At 43.5% G+C, this 12670-nt stretch overlaps 1 pseudogene; it reads left to right on the plus strand.

Annotated features, from left to right (window-relative positions):
* The first annotated feature begins 11534 nt into the window (after window positions 1–11534).
* Window positions 11535–12185, plus strand: LOC112970176 (annotated as a pseudogene).
* The last annotated feature ends 485 nt before the right edge of the window (window positions 12186–12670 follow it).

The raw sequence follows: 12670 nt of genomic DNA on the forward strand, positions 1-12670 counted from the left end.
GTAAGAGAAGACAAGAAGACTTCTCCACGTCTTATTTTCACATTTTTCAGATAGTGTAAAAAAATAAGTTGGGTAATGGGAAAAATCATGAAACTAATCTAGAAGGGTACCCTTCTCCCTGCCTGTTCTATTTCATTGCCTCATTTTTAGATCAGTGGACTCAGAGCAACATTTTTCCAGAAAGACCGGACAGTCTGCAAATACTGATCAGCTAACACCCCAGACGCTTCCTCTTTTGATCACATGGCAAAACAAATGCCATCATTATATCAAAGCTTCCCTAGAAGTTAAGAATGTATAAAACTACACTAATTACATACTGCTATGGATTCACAACAAAAGCAGTAATACTAGTGACGCATGCATTACTACCAAATGCTGAAGACAAGGCGGAAAAGAATTATCGGGGTGTGTTTGTTGTGTTTCTCTGAAGAGGTGTAATGAAGATAACACAGGATAAAAGGTGATTCTCTGACTGTAGGAGTCATACTTTTGTTAAGCAACACTATTAAGTGTCTAATTATTGAAATATGTGAGGAGCAAAGTGCAGTATCAAAAAGGCCATTACCAGCCTGCTGTATCAGCAGGCTCCATAAATCTAAAAAGCAAGCAAGGAAGCTATTGCAATAAGCTGAGGTCAACATCTCAGTCCCATCATTTATTTAAAGATGCACTTACAAAGTAGCATAAGGAAATAATTAACATTAGTTGGATCCATCCACTAATAAAAGACAGTGGTATTGGAAGGGAGTGAGGCTCGCACAGGGGACTGAAGTTTTAGCACTTCCTGGTATGGGCTATACCTTAACGACATATGATGTGGTGGTAGCAGCTGAGCTGCCCGTCTCTCCACTAGATTATAGGGCTATACCTGCTTCTCCACTGCACAGCTAGAAAATTGTATTCTAAATCCGTGCTAAGATATATATTATTAACTGTTTTATGGCCAGGGCCAACAAATTCTCAACAATGGTACAATACATCAGAAGCCTCCAAAGTAATATTTCTGTAGTACTGTTAGTTCTGTAGTACACACAGCACAAAACACATGAGATTAGACACTTAACATACAATTTCTAATAACTGACAAATAATAATCTTCGGGTTTCAAAGCTTTGGCAGAGAGCCATTTAAGAATTACAGGCCGAGCAGTGAAAGCAAAATGTGTTTTGAAATCCCATCTTTATTAGCTAAGCTATCATTAATACTATTCAATTATAGTACAAATGTGCAGCTTTCATAATGAAAAATACCATTTCAAAGTCTTTCAACAGCATTAAATGTAATACGCCTCTATTCAGGCGCAGTTCTTCAAGATATCAAAAATGGCCCAAATCCCCCCCGAAACCTACTGCCAAGGCAAAACAGAGGGGATGAGAGATTTAAGAGCAGCACAAAGGATCAGACCCACCCTGAGTGCCCTGCAGCCCTAAAGAATTCCCCAGCCAGTGGCCAAAAATGCAATGGGAGTTGAGGGCGTTCAGCAATTCACAGCATCTCTAGTGTATAAAATATCCAGCCCAAGTGGTTTCTTTCCAGTGCATGGGACACTAAAATTTTCTCAGTGTTCTTTTTAAAGGAGAACCTATATAAGCATGTTGCTGTACGGTTTGTAGATTTGCTTTCTGCAATCACTTTTCATGGGCCTTTTAGAAGCAGTCTGCAGCTCCCCATGAATCTGGGAGCACAGGTTAAACACCAGCTCTCTAGATGATACCAACAGCTGTTCACCATAAAAAGCTGTGCAGAGAATTAATGCCCTCAGATGTGGTATAGCCAAGTTCCTCTGCAGCTCCTGAATGCTTTGGTACTGCATATTTAAGAAAAGAGGGGGCTTTTCAGTAAGAGTATAAGGAAATGTGAAGGAAGCTCTAAACAGCTGAACAAACTTGGTGAAGCTACAGCTCACAATGAGGGTCTGTCATGTCCAAAGAGTTCTTCAAGGTCCTGAACACTAACCTCAACACAGGTCTTCCTTTTAAGTAATAATAGTAATAATTAATGGTAGTAACAGATATTATCTCTGCTGGGTTGTCATTTAGAGAAAGACAAGCTAACAGGATAGACTCACCCTTTTACAGGAATAGGAAAGAGAAGAACAATTATTAGAAAGGAGTAATCACTAATCAAAAATGCTGAGGAGGACAAGTGGGATGAGAAATAAGGAGTCCTCTGTTTCAGTAATACTGTCTTGTTGATCTTCCCTCCCTCCACCATGTGGTTTCTATTTTCTTGTATTAATCTGTGCTTCCCCTCCCAACATTTTTTCATGTGATTGCCAGTTTGAGGTCAACAAGTACTAAGAATGGACTGAAAAGAATTTCCAGGATGTTTTTTAAGACTATTAATAACTTTAGCGGCTATTCAAGCAAACAGTGCTTCATGTTCATCATACTTCAGGGCATAAGCTCATTGCTGGAGGAAGCCGATTCAGTGTTCCCTCACCTTATGGATTTTACATATGGTCAGATACGCTGGGGGGGTTTTGGAGACAAGCTGCCACTTTCAGTGAGACACTGAAAAAGAAGGAGCCAATACTGTATTGGTCAATGGTAACATTTTTCAAAGGCAATGAAAGTCCAGAAGGCAGGACTCCTAGGGGTATTTCAGTGTTGCAACTTTCAGCACTGCACTTCCTAATTTCAAGGCATCCCATTATGCAATAGGCATCCTCAAACCTGTAAACTGTGAGATATTCCCAGACAATGTGTGGGAAGATTGAACTGCCTAAAGCTGAGATTTACAGAAGCTAGCCAAGCCAGGCAGGCTGCGAGGAGAGACGACACTTCTGGAAATACATGATTAAACCAAATCAGTTCTCTGTAATGAAAACCCAGAGGAGCATCCCTCACCTCAGTGACTTGGGGGACTCAACCGAGAGTTGAAAGTCAGAGACAAGCCCACGATTCAGTGAATCATTCATAGTATAAGAGATGAAATAAACCATGTTCAGGACAATTCACCTCAGAATTACACTAAAGTATATGTTTAGGGCAGACTCCTAGCAGGGGTGCTTCAAACAGGGCAGAATACCCTGGCTTCGTATATCCCAGTACAGTGCTTTAACTGATTATACAGGGCAAAATGGGAAGACGCAGTCAGTCTCATCCCTAGCTGTCTCCTGCGTGAGGCCTGACCTGATAGGTATGCTCAAGAATGCCAAAAAAAATAAGGAAAAAAAGGACCTGGAACATGAGACAGGCCAGGGAAAAGCTGATCTGATGATCCCACTGAGTCTTGGGCATGAGGCAGCTTGAAGATGCCAGGTGTGGCTGGTTACACATGAACAGATGTCTAGCTTCCAAGGGGATTAAAAGTCTGACCTTGGAATGCCCAAAAACCAGGGCCCAAAGTCTATGTTAAAGCCAGTTTTTATAAAGCAAAAGCTTCTATTTATAAGAGTAGAGATTAAAATTTGCACAGGAGGAAAAGAAGTTGCAGTTACAACTTTAAAACACTTTGCCACATTTCAGAGAGTGATATACAACAGTGTAAGCCTCATATTAGAAGGGGAGTATAAGGGAGATGAGTGATGAATTCACATTCAGAAGAATATGTGCTTGATAAAATACACCATCTTGGACTTCTACAGGGTGCAGCTTTTGGGCATCCAGAGCTTTCCAGACTTCTTAGAAATGGTGCAACGTATTTCATTTATTTTCCCAATACTTTGTCTTGTGTTTTTCTTATTGATTTTGTGTTTTTGAGGGAAAAATGTGAAAAAGGAGGACAAGAAAGAAAAATGTCTAATAGGACACTTAGAAGGAATACTTAGTTCCTTTCTTGCCCCCCACCCCCAAAATGAGCCAGATTAACAGACCCAAAATGACAGACATTTATAGATTTATTTTTGAGATCTAAAGGTAGGTCTGATATTTATATAAGCATGAACACATCTGATCTGAGTTTCAGAAATTTTCAACACTCATTCACAAAAGTAACCAAAGTCAAGGAGTGACCCAAACCTGCAGCGGATGTGGCTAGAGCTAAGGGCAGTGAAGCGTGACTCCCACAGAGACGAGAACAATGTCCTAATAAATTATGCATCTGAAGATACAGCTGAATGGTTTCTCCACTATAGGAAACACAGCTTTTCTGTTTTCCAGTTTTCTTGCCAGTTGTGGCTCTGAAGAAGCATCTCAGACCTGTATAAATTACACCAACTTACCCCAGCTAAGAGCCTGGCCCAAGCAAAAGAGAAGCAAAGAAGGAATTTGTTTGGATATTGGCTGGCATGGTAGAAGATAGCCATGCAACGATAAACTGCAACACAGTGGAGAGGCTGCTTATTGGTTTGTTATTGAGCATTGCAGCTGTTTACTGCCCATTTCCTCAACAACTTGTATTTACTGAAGACAGTTAATCTCAAGAGTAATTTCCTAGTTAAATGAGTGTTAAATACAAAAAATAAACAAACTTCATTCACTCCCTTTACCGAATGTCTCACCAGTATAAGAATTTCATGTGTTTATTGACCTTTCATGGAGGACTGCACACTGCCCAGATGTTTGCAATGGCTGCAGGGACCCTGATCTGGCAGTGGTGCAAGTGCACACATCCTAGCAGAGAGGAAAGAGTTAAGGCACAGAGACAGGCTGTAGATTTTGGTTGCTGCACTTTGCTCCAGACGACTTTGTCACCTTGGATGAGTTATTTAACCTGTGTCCCAGTGGCCCTACCTGAAAGCAGAGTGAACGTAATCCATAGCAACGATATTTTTTTCTGGCTTTTCTATTTTCACTGCAACCTCCTCAGGCCAGGGACTTTTTCTTACTAAAGCTTGTCCCAGCCATGATCCAAGCAGAGATCTGAACATGTGTGTGGCTCTCCTCCATCATGCAGGGTAGTGCACTCCCACGCAGATGCACAGAGGGAGTAGTGCCCGTTCCCTCTTCCCGGTTAATTCTCCCCTATTTCACTGTGCATCCATGCAATGAATGCTTCAGTGGATTCTCATTTCAGCTACACCGGCACTCCTAACTTTATTTACTTGTGTCACTAGAAATCTAATGGCATTTTTTAGTTCACAGATGTTTTCATTAACTGTGGTTAAGTTCTGGCTAATGCTGTTACATGATCACTACCTTCTTTAATAATTGCAAGGGTGTTAATATAGCATTTTCACTTCCTGTCCTTAAAAAGAATACAACTGTATTGTTTCAAATTGCTCTGCACATAGCACATTCCCTTCATAGTTTTGCAAAACCCAGGAAAGCTTGTGAGATATGCTAAAGGTCAACAGAAATATACTCCCCATGGGATGTCCCTAGAACAGCATCTCCATTGAAATGTTTGCTATAAAGCTTTGGGCTCTGGAGCGTATGGGAGCACAAATGTTCAGAAATAACCATCGTGTTTTGGAAGGAGGAAAGGGACAAAGCAGGACTGGAGCTGTTGGAAGTGAATCTGGGATAGGTACAGAAGAACAGATTTTATATCCTTCAAGTCAAAACAATAAAAGGGGAAGGGGGGAACCTCTACACACAAATTTGGCGCATTTTTAAAAAAGCCAAATATATTATTGCAGAGGTGGATGTAGCCATAGCCTGGATAGGGGCATGGCATGCCATTCTGATAGCTGTGGAGAGACAGCAGCTTCTCTGCCAAACCCTTAACACAGAGGCACCTTGGACCCCATGGAGGCACCCTCTGCCCACTGCCTTGCTCCAGGCTGGACATCCCCGAAAGCTCGGCCCCTGCCGGCCTTCAGGAGACAGAGAGTGCTGAGGAAGGTCCTCCTTCCAGAGTCTCAGGGAGCAAGAAAGTCCTGGGTGCAATTTCCCACTAGCAACTCGTTATGCAGCCAGTGTCTCCAGTAAATCCACTGCTGGTCATCAGCAGCACATTTTTGGGGGGAAGCTCATGCAGAATAAAACAAACACTGGTCCAGTGCATCACACTTTCAGATCAAAAGCATGCACATTAATCCTACTCTAATCTATTTAGGATATAAATGAGCATTTTGGATCTGGAGGTCAGGACCCCTTTTGCCATTGATTTTTCCCAACAGCTTCCAAGATTGGATTCATGTAGTAGATGTCAGTGGATTTCTTGAAGGCACACTATAATCTTTCCCACATAAATGACACAGTGAAGAAGACTAACATTAGGGCCAGAATGGTGCTTTATTTCTGTCATCTGTGATAGCTAATCAATTCTGAGTCTTGTGGACTGAGCTTGGTATCATTCACTGAGCTGTTCTGATTTATAGCTACAGTTCATTTTATTTTAGGCAGGTGATTTCTCATTCTGTTCCAGTGACTTCCCATTCCTTGATTTTTGGAAGACTGCAATGGCTTTTTATGCTAATTGGACTCTACTTCCTTAGATTCTCACACAAACATTTAGCACAAAGAACAGACTGCTCTTTCCTCAGCCATCTGGCAGACGAGCTGAAACCAACAATTTTCCAAGTCAAAAATCAGACATCTGAAAATGATGTTACTGTATTCTAACCCCTTTATATATACACTGAACCAGTCAACAGGCAAGTCTGAATACGAAGAAACTGCTGTAGGAAGAGCACACTGTTCATCCTGCCCTTCAGCACTCCCAAACAGTCAAAGTAAGGCTCCAAGATTAGGAACTCAAATCCACTCTCCCCTGGAAAGACAACACTGCCTTTTGCAGCCCAGCTTCTGCTACAGCAAAGGTCAGGCTAGGGAACTGTTTTTTTAAAATGGATTTATGTTGACAAGTAGAAATGAAAGTAGAAATGAATCTGTACATATATATATATATATATATATACACACACACACACACATACACACATTTATGCCTGGGATGTAGATCATTGTTTGCTGTCATCATATCACAGTCTATTTGCTTTTGCTAAAAAGAAAAAAAAAAAAAACACCCCACACCACACTAGTTAAAACAATTTTTAAGAGGTTATATAGCTTACACCTTTATCTTTCAGGGTGGAAGAGCCTGCCTTGCTAGTGTAACAGAAATCAATTTCCTAGAAGATAGAAGTCTTAGATAAAACTCCCAGGAAAAAGAATGATAAGACAAATTACTGACTTGTATCATATGGAAGGAGGAATCATTTCACAACTAACAGAGGAAATAGAGAACCTGATTTTATTGAATCATTGACTGAGAAGTAAACAGAACTGTACTTTGCATTCAAGGCACACAGTTTGAAAGGATATACAATACGCACGTGATAAGCCTGCATTGTATATGTATTCATGTTTTTCACATTTCCCTGATCAGGGCAATACAGTCCCCATATAGTCCATGGACATCAACTGTGTGTGTGTCCATCAGGAATTCTGCTTTTGCAGGACTTTTCTAAAGAGGAATACCCATGTAAAATAGTTAATGGGATAATCAATGTAATACTGGAATGCTGAGGGCTAAGAAATTGCCCAAGAGCAAAAAAATGTAAACATTTGGCAGAACCTCTTCATCCCAAACCAGTCACTAAATGAAAGATCATCTTCACAGGGGAAGGTCACTGGAATGGAAGAGTATGTAAACTCTACCTGATCATCTCTGCAGTAAGGAGTTTTTTTTTTTTTTTAATAATTTTTGAAGAAACACTTTCCAAAAAAATTATCCTAGTTCAACTTTTCTAAAATATCTGCTACAAGATCAGAGTTTGATACTGTCATTTGCAATATGTGGCACTTTTTCAGATGGTTCCCACTGGCTAACAGAACTATTCAGAGAAGCAAGTACTTTATGATGCAAAGAAACACAGTTTGTCCCCAAAATATCTATGTGTCCATCCCACAATGTGTGCATGGTCATCCAAAAGACTCACAAACAAATGATTACACACAGTAGCGTCTCCATCTCCAACTTCCATTCCCTGTACTTTATGAATGTACCAAACCAGCACCATGGTATGCTGGAATGCATCAAACTAGCACTAGCAAGAATATACAGTCTCCCAAGTAAATCTGAAGGGTTAAATTCCCACCGAAGATAGTGGGTGTTTCAATGTGCTGGGGACCTACTGGTCCATTATCGTTATACCCCTTCTTTAGTGACAATAAGACAGCTATTGAAAGGAAACAACCCCCTCTTTGTCAACATGACTTTGCTGTTAGAATGGTTTTCATAGATTAAAAAGTGCTGGGCAAAACTGATCTCAGAGGATATCATCCCTATCCAACCGGCTAGGATAGATTACCATCAGCTTTCAAAAGCGGCAGTGTATCTTTTCCAGCCCTGCGAGCCAAGCAGATGGATGCCTGGATGGACGGTGTGGGGGTAGCCATAGTAACCATCATCCCGTGGAGCACCCGCTCACATTTCTTTTTCTATCAATCACAGCTGGGGAGAAAAGGGAACAGCCCGCCAGGGTGCAGATATCCTATCAGACCTTCAGCGCTGAGCCCCAGCTGGGCTTTTCATTCCTCTTTAGTAATTTTCTAATCTCACCTTTCTTGTCCACACTTTAGAGATCATGAGTTAAATTCAGTCCTGGGGGAAGACCCCCTTGAAGGGGCAGCTTCCCCTGCTGCTGCTGTGGCTCACGTCACACATGGATGTGCGCTGTCTGCTTCCACCCCCTGCCAGGGGCAGGAGCCCCGTAGCACCACCAAAGCCCAACACAAACATCTCCCTCTCATTGCACCTCAGCTGTGTATTTCTCTCACCATCAGTATGGCATGGCTTGTGGAGAGAGGGCAGGGACAACCTGGTTCCCACCCTGCCTGCAGCCCAGCAGCCAGCTCTGATCTGAAAGCACAGGGCTAAGAGCTGCTTAGGCTGCTCTGCTAATGACTGATGGTGTGATCCAGCCTCAACTTTCACCTAAGGTTTTATCATTATTTCCATCAAGGGCAAAAGTTTCATTTCAAAGCAAAATTTAGTGACAGCTGAGGCAACTCCTCTAACTACCCTGGATGCACTCAGAACGGCAAGAACACATTATATAAGATGCCTATTGAATGGGAAATATAACCATTCATATTAAGTCAAGCCACCAAAACTCACACTTGTTACAGAGTCACAGACTGGTTGAGGTTGGCAGGCACCTCTGGTGATTGTCTAGTCCAACCCCCTGCCCAGAGCAGGGTCAGCTATTGCAGGTCACTCAGGGCCATCCATGTCAGTCGGGTTTTGAATATCTCCAGGGTTGGAAACTCCACAACGTCTCCGGGTAACCTGTTCCAGCACTTGACAGCCCTCACAGGGAAAAAGATTTTTCTTATGTTTAAAAGGAATTTCCTGTATTTCAGCCTCTGCCCATTGCCTCTTGTCCTGTCACTGGATACCACTGAGAAGAGTCTGCCTCTGTCTTCTTTACTCCCTCCTATCAGGTATATACACACATTGATACTGAGCCTTCCTCTTCTCTGGGCTGAAGAGTCACAGGTCTCTCAGACGCTCCTCCTATGTCAGGTGCTCCAGTCCCCCTTCATCATCTTTGTGGCTCTCTGCTGGACTCACTCCAGTATGTCCATGTCTGTCTTGTACTGGGGAGCCCAGCACTGGACACAGCACTCCAGACGTGGCCTCACCAGGGCTGAGTAGAGGGGAAGGATCACCTCCCTCCGCCTGCTGGCAACACTCTGCCTAATGCAGCTCAGGGCACATTTGCCTTGAACACAAGGGCACGTTGCTGGCTCATGGTCAACTTATTGTCCACTAGGACAGCCAGGGCCTTCTCTGCAAAGCTGCCTTCCATCTGGTCAAGCCCCCAGCCTCTTCTGGTGCAAGGGGCTATTTCTCTCCAGGTGCAGGATTTGGCACCTCCCTTTGCTGAACTTCATGAGGTTCCTGTTGACCCATTTGTCCAGCCTGTTGAGGTCCCTCTGAATGGCAGCACAACCATCTGGTCTATCAACCACTCCTCCCAGTTTTGTATCATCTGCAAACTTGCTGAGGGTGCACTCAGTGACCATTGTCCAGGTCATTAACGAACAGGTTAAACAATATTGACCCCGGTATTGACCCCCGGGGGACACCATTAGTGACTGGCCTCTAGCTGGACTTTGTGCTGCTCATCACAACCCTCTGAGCTCTGCAGTTCGGCCAGCTTTCAGTCCATCTCACTATCCACTTCTATAGTTCGTACTTCATCAATTTGTCTATGAGGAAGTTACGGGAGACAGTGTCAAAAGCCTCGCTAAAGTTAAGATAAACAACATCCACTGCTCTCCCATCATCGAACAAGCCAGTCGTTACATCGTAGAAGGCTATCAGGTTGGTCAGGCATTATTTCCCCTTCGTAAATCCATGCTGCCTACTCCCAGTCACCTTCTTGTCCTTAATAGGTTGGGAAATGGCTACCAGCAAGATTTGCTCCATCACCTTTCCAAGGGCTGAGGTGAGGCTGACCTGCCTGCAGTTCCCCAGATCCTCCTTCTTGCCCTTCTTGAAGATAGGAGTGACATTTGCTCTCTTCCAGTCCTCACAAACCTCCCCAAGTTGCCATGACCTTTCAAAGATGACCGAGAGTAACCTCACAGTAACATCGGCCAGCTCTCCAGCACACATGGGTGCATCCCATCAGGTCCCACGGACTTGAGTGTGTCCAGTTTGTTTAAAGGTTCACTAACCTGATCCTCCTCCAGTAAGGGTAAGTCCTCCTTGCTCCAGACTTCCCCTCTGGTCTCAGGGGCCTGGGGTTCCTGGAGGCAAACCTTACCAGTAGATACTGAGTTGAAGAAGCATTGACCACCTCAGCCTTTTGCATGTGCTTTGCCACCAGGTCCCTTATTTCTTTAAGCAGTGGGACGACATTTTCCCTCGTCTTCCTTTTGCTGCTGGTAGACCTGTAGAAGCCCTTCTCATGTTCCTTTACGTTCCTCACCAGATTCAGCTCCTAAGGGGCTTTGGCTTTCCTGATCCTGTCTGTACATGCTTGGACAGTGTTTCTATATTCTTCCTGGATCACCTGTCCCTGCTTCCACCTCTTGTACACTTCCTTTTTATGTTTGAGTTTAGTCTGGAGCTCCTTGTCCATCCATTCAGGCCTCCTGCTACCATTTGCTTCACTTCCTGCACATTGAGTGGACCGTTCTTGAGCTTGARGAAAGYGATCCTTGAAAACTTACCAGCTCTTTTGTACCTCCTTCCCTCTAGGACCTTATCCCATGGAATTCTTCCAAGCAGGTCCCTGAACAGGCTAAAATCTGCTCTCCTGAAGTCCAGGGTTGGGATCCTGCTTTTTGCTTTTTTCCCCCTCCTCCTCCTCGCAGGATCCTGAGCTCCACCATCCCATGGTGACTGCAGCCAAGGCTGCCCCCAACTTTCACATCTCCAACCAGTTCTTCCTTGTTTGTAAGTATGAGGTCCAGCAGAGCACCTTGCTTCATCGGTTCCTCAATCATCCTTATTAGGAAGTTACCATCAGTGCACTCCAGAAACCTCCTGGATTGCTTGTGCCCTGCTGTGTTGCTCCTCCAGCAGACCCTGGGGTGGGTAAACTTCCCCATGAGGCCCAGGGCCTCCTTCCAGTTGTCTGAGAAAGGCCTCTCATCTACTTCTTCTCCTGATCAGCTGGTCCAAAGCAGACACCCACCATAGCATCACCCTCTAATCCAAAACAACGATGACCATTACATCCTCTCAACAAAAACTTTCCTTGTTCCCTTGAATGTCTCCAAGCCTCATATTGCAAACTTGCTTGAACTGAAGGAACTCTGAATACTAGACCTAAATAATAATTATATTAAGCAACTGCCAGCTACTATTGGTGATCTGATCTGCCTTCAGGAGCTTAATTTGCACAACAATCACCTGGAGTCAATCAGTGTTGCTTTGTGTAACTCCACCCTTCAAACAGCTCTTCAATTCTTGGACTTCAGCCAAAACAAAATTAAAGTACTTCCAATTCAGTTTTACCAACTGTGAGAACTTGTTAATTTGAAGCTCAATGACAATGTGTAGATTAGGTTGCCATTCAAGATGGGCCAGTTAGGTCACCTAGGCTTCATGTCAACAGCTCGAAACAACTGATTTTGTCCAGAGATTTTAGGAAACTCTCTCTTGAGAGCTTGGATCTTTTGGGGAATCCTTTTGAACAGCCTAATCCACTTGTTCCCATCACACAACTGAAAAATACTGTTGACTTTACTAGAATGTGCTGCAAGAAGAACCATAAATTACAGAATCACTTATGGTTGTCATCTCCTTCCTTCTTGAGCCTTTGTGAAGATCTGGAAGTGGCTAAAACATGCCAGCTGCAGCAGTTTTACCAGTGGGGAGAGGGCAGGTAAAGGGAGTTGGAAATCTTCCATTTCTGCCTCGCAGAGAGGTGGGCGCCCCATCTGATGCCAAGGGCAGGGGCTGCACAGCCCCCACTCACCCATCTACACTGCAGTTGCTCAGAGTCCTACTGCCAGCACATGCACACTGATGCTGAAATTAGGAGCCCTCACACATTAGTGGAATGGGGATTATTATTATTTTTTTTTTTTTTTGCTTTCCTCTTTGCTTCTCTTCTCCCCACTTCACCTGAGTCTTGCAAAATTACATTTGTGAAACACAGAGGTATTAAGCCAGGAGTGCTGCAAAAAATGCTCACAAAGAAATTAATAATTCTGTATTCATCACAGGACTTGAATAATGTCCCTAGAACCACATGCTGAGAAAGGAGGAGAAAACCAAATATTGAACAGCTGCTCATTAGAAAAGCACCAGCCATCCTAAGCCGTGAAAGATGCAAGAGTCCTGTGGGGGGAAAATACTGTGTGACCGTGTA

Source organism: Apteryx rowi, unplaced genomic scaffold (genome assembly GCF_003343035.1).
Source record: "Apteryx rowi isolate R43461 unplaced genomic scaffold, aptRow1 scaffold_385, whole genome shotgun sequence".
Taxonomy (NCBI): Eukaryota; Metazoa; Chordata; class Aves; order Apterygiformes; family Apterygidae; genus Apteryx; species Apteryx rowi.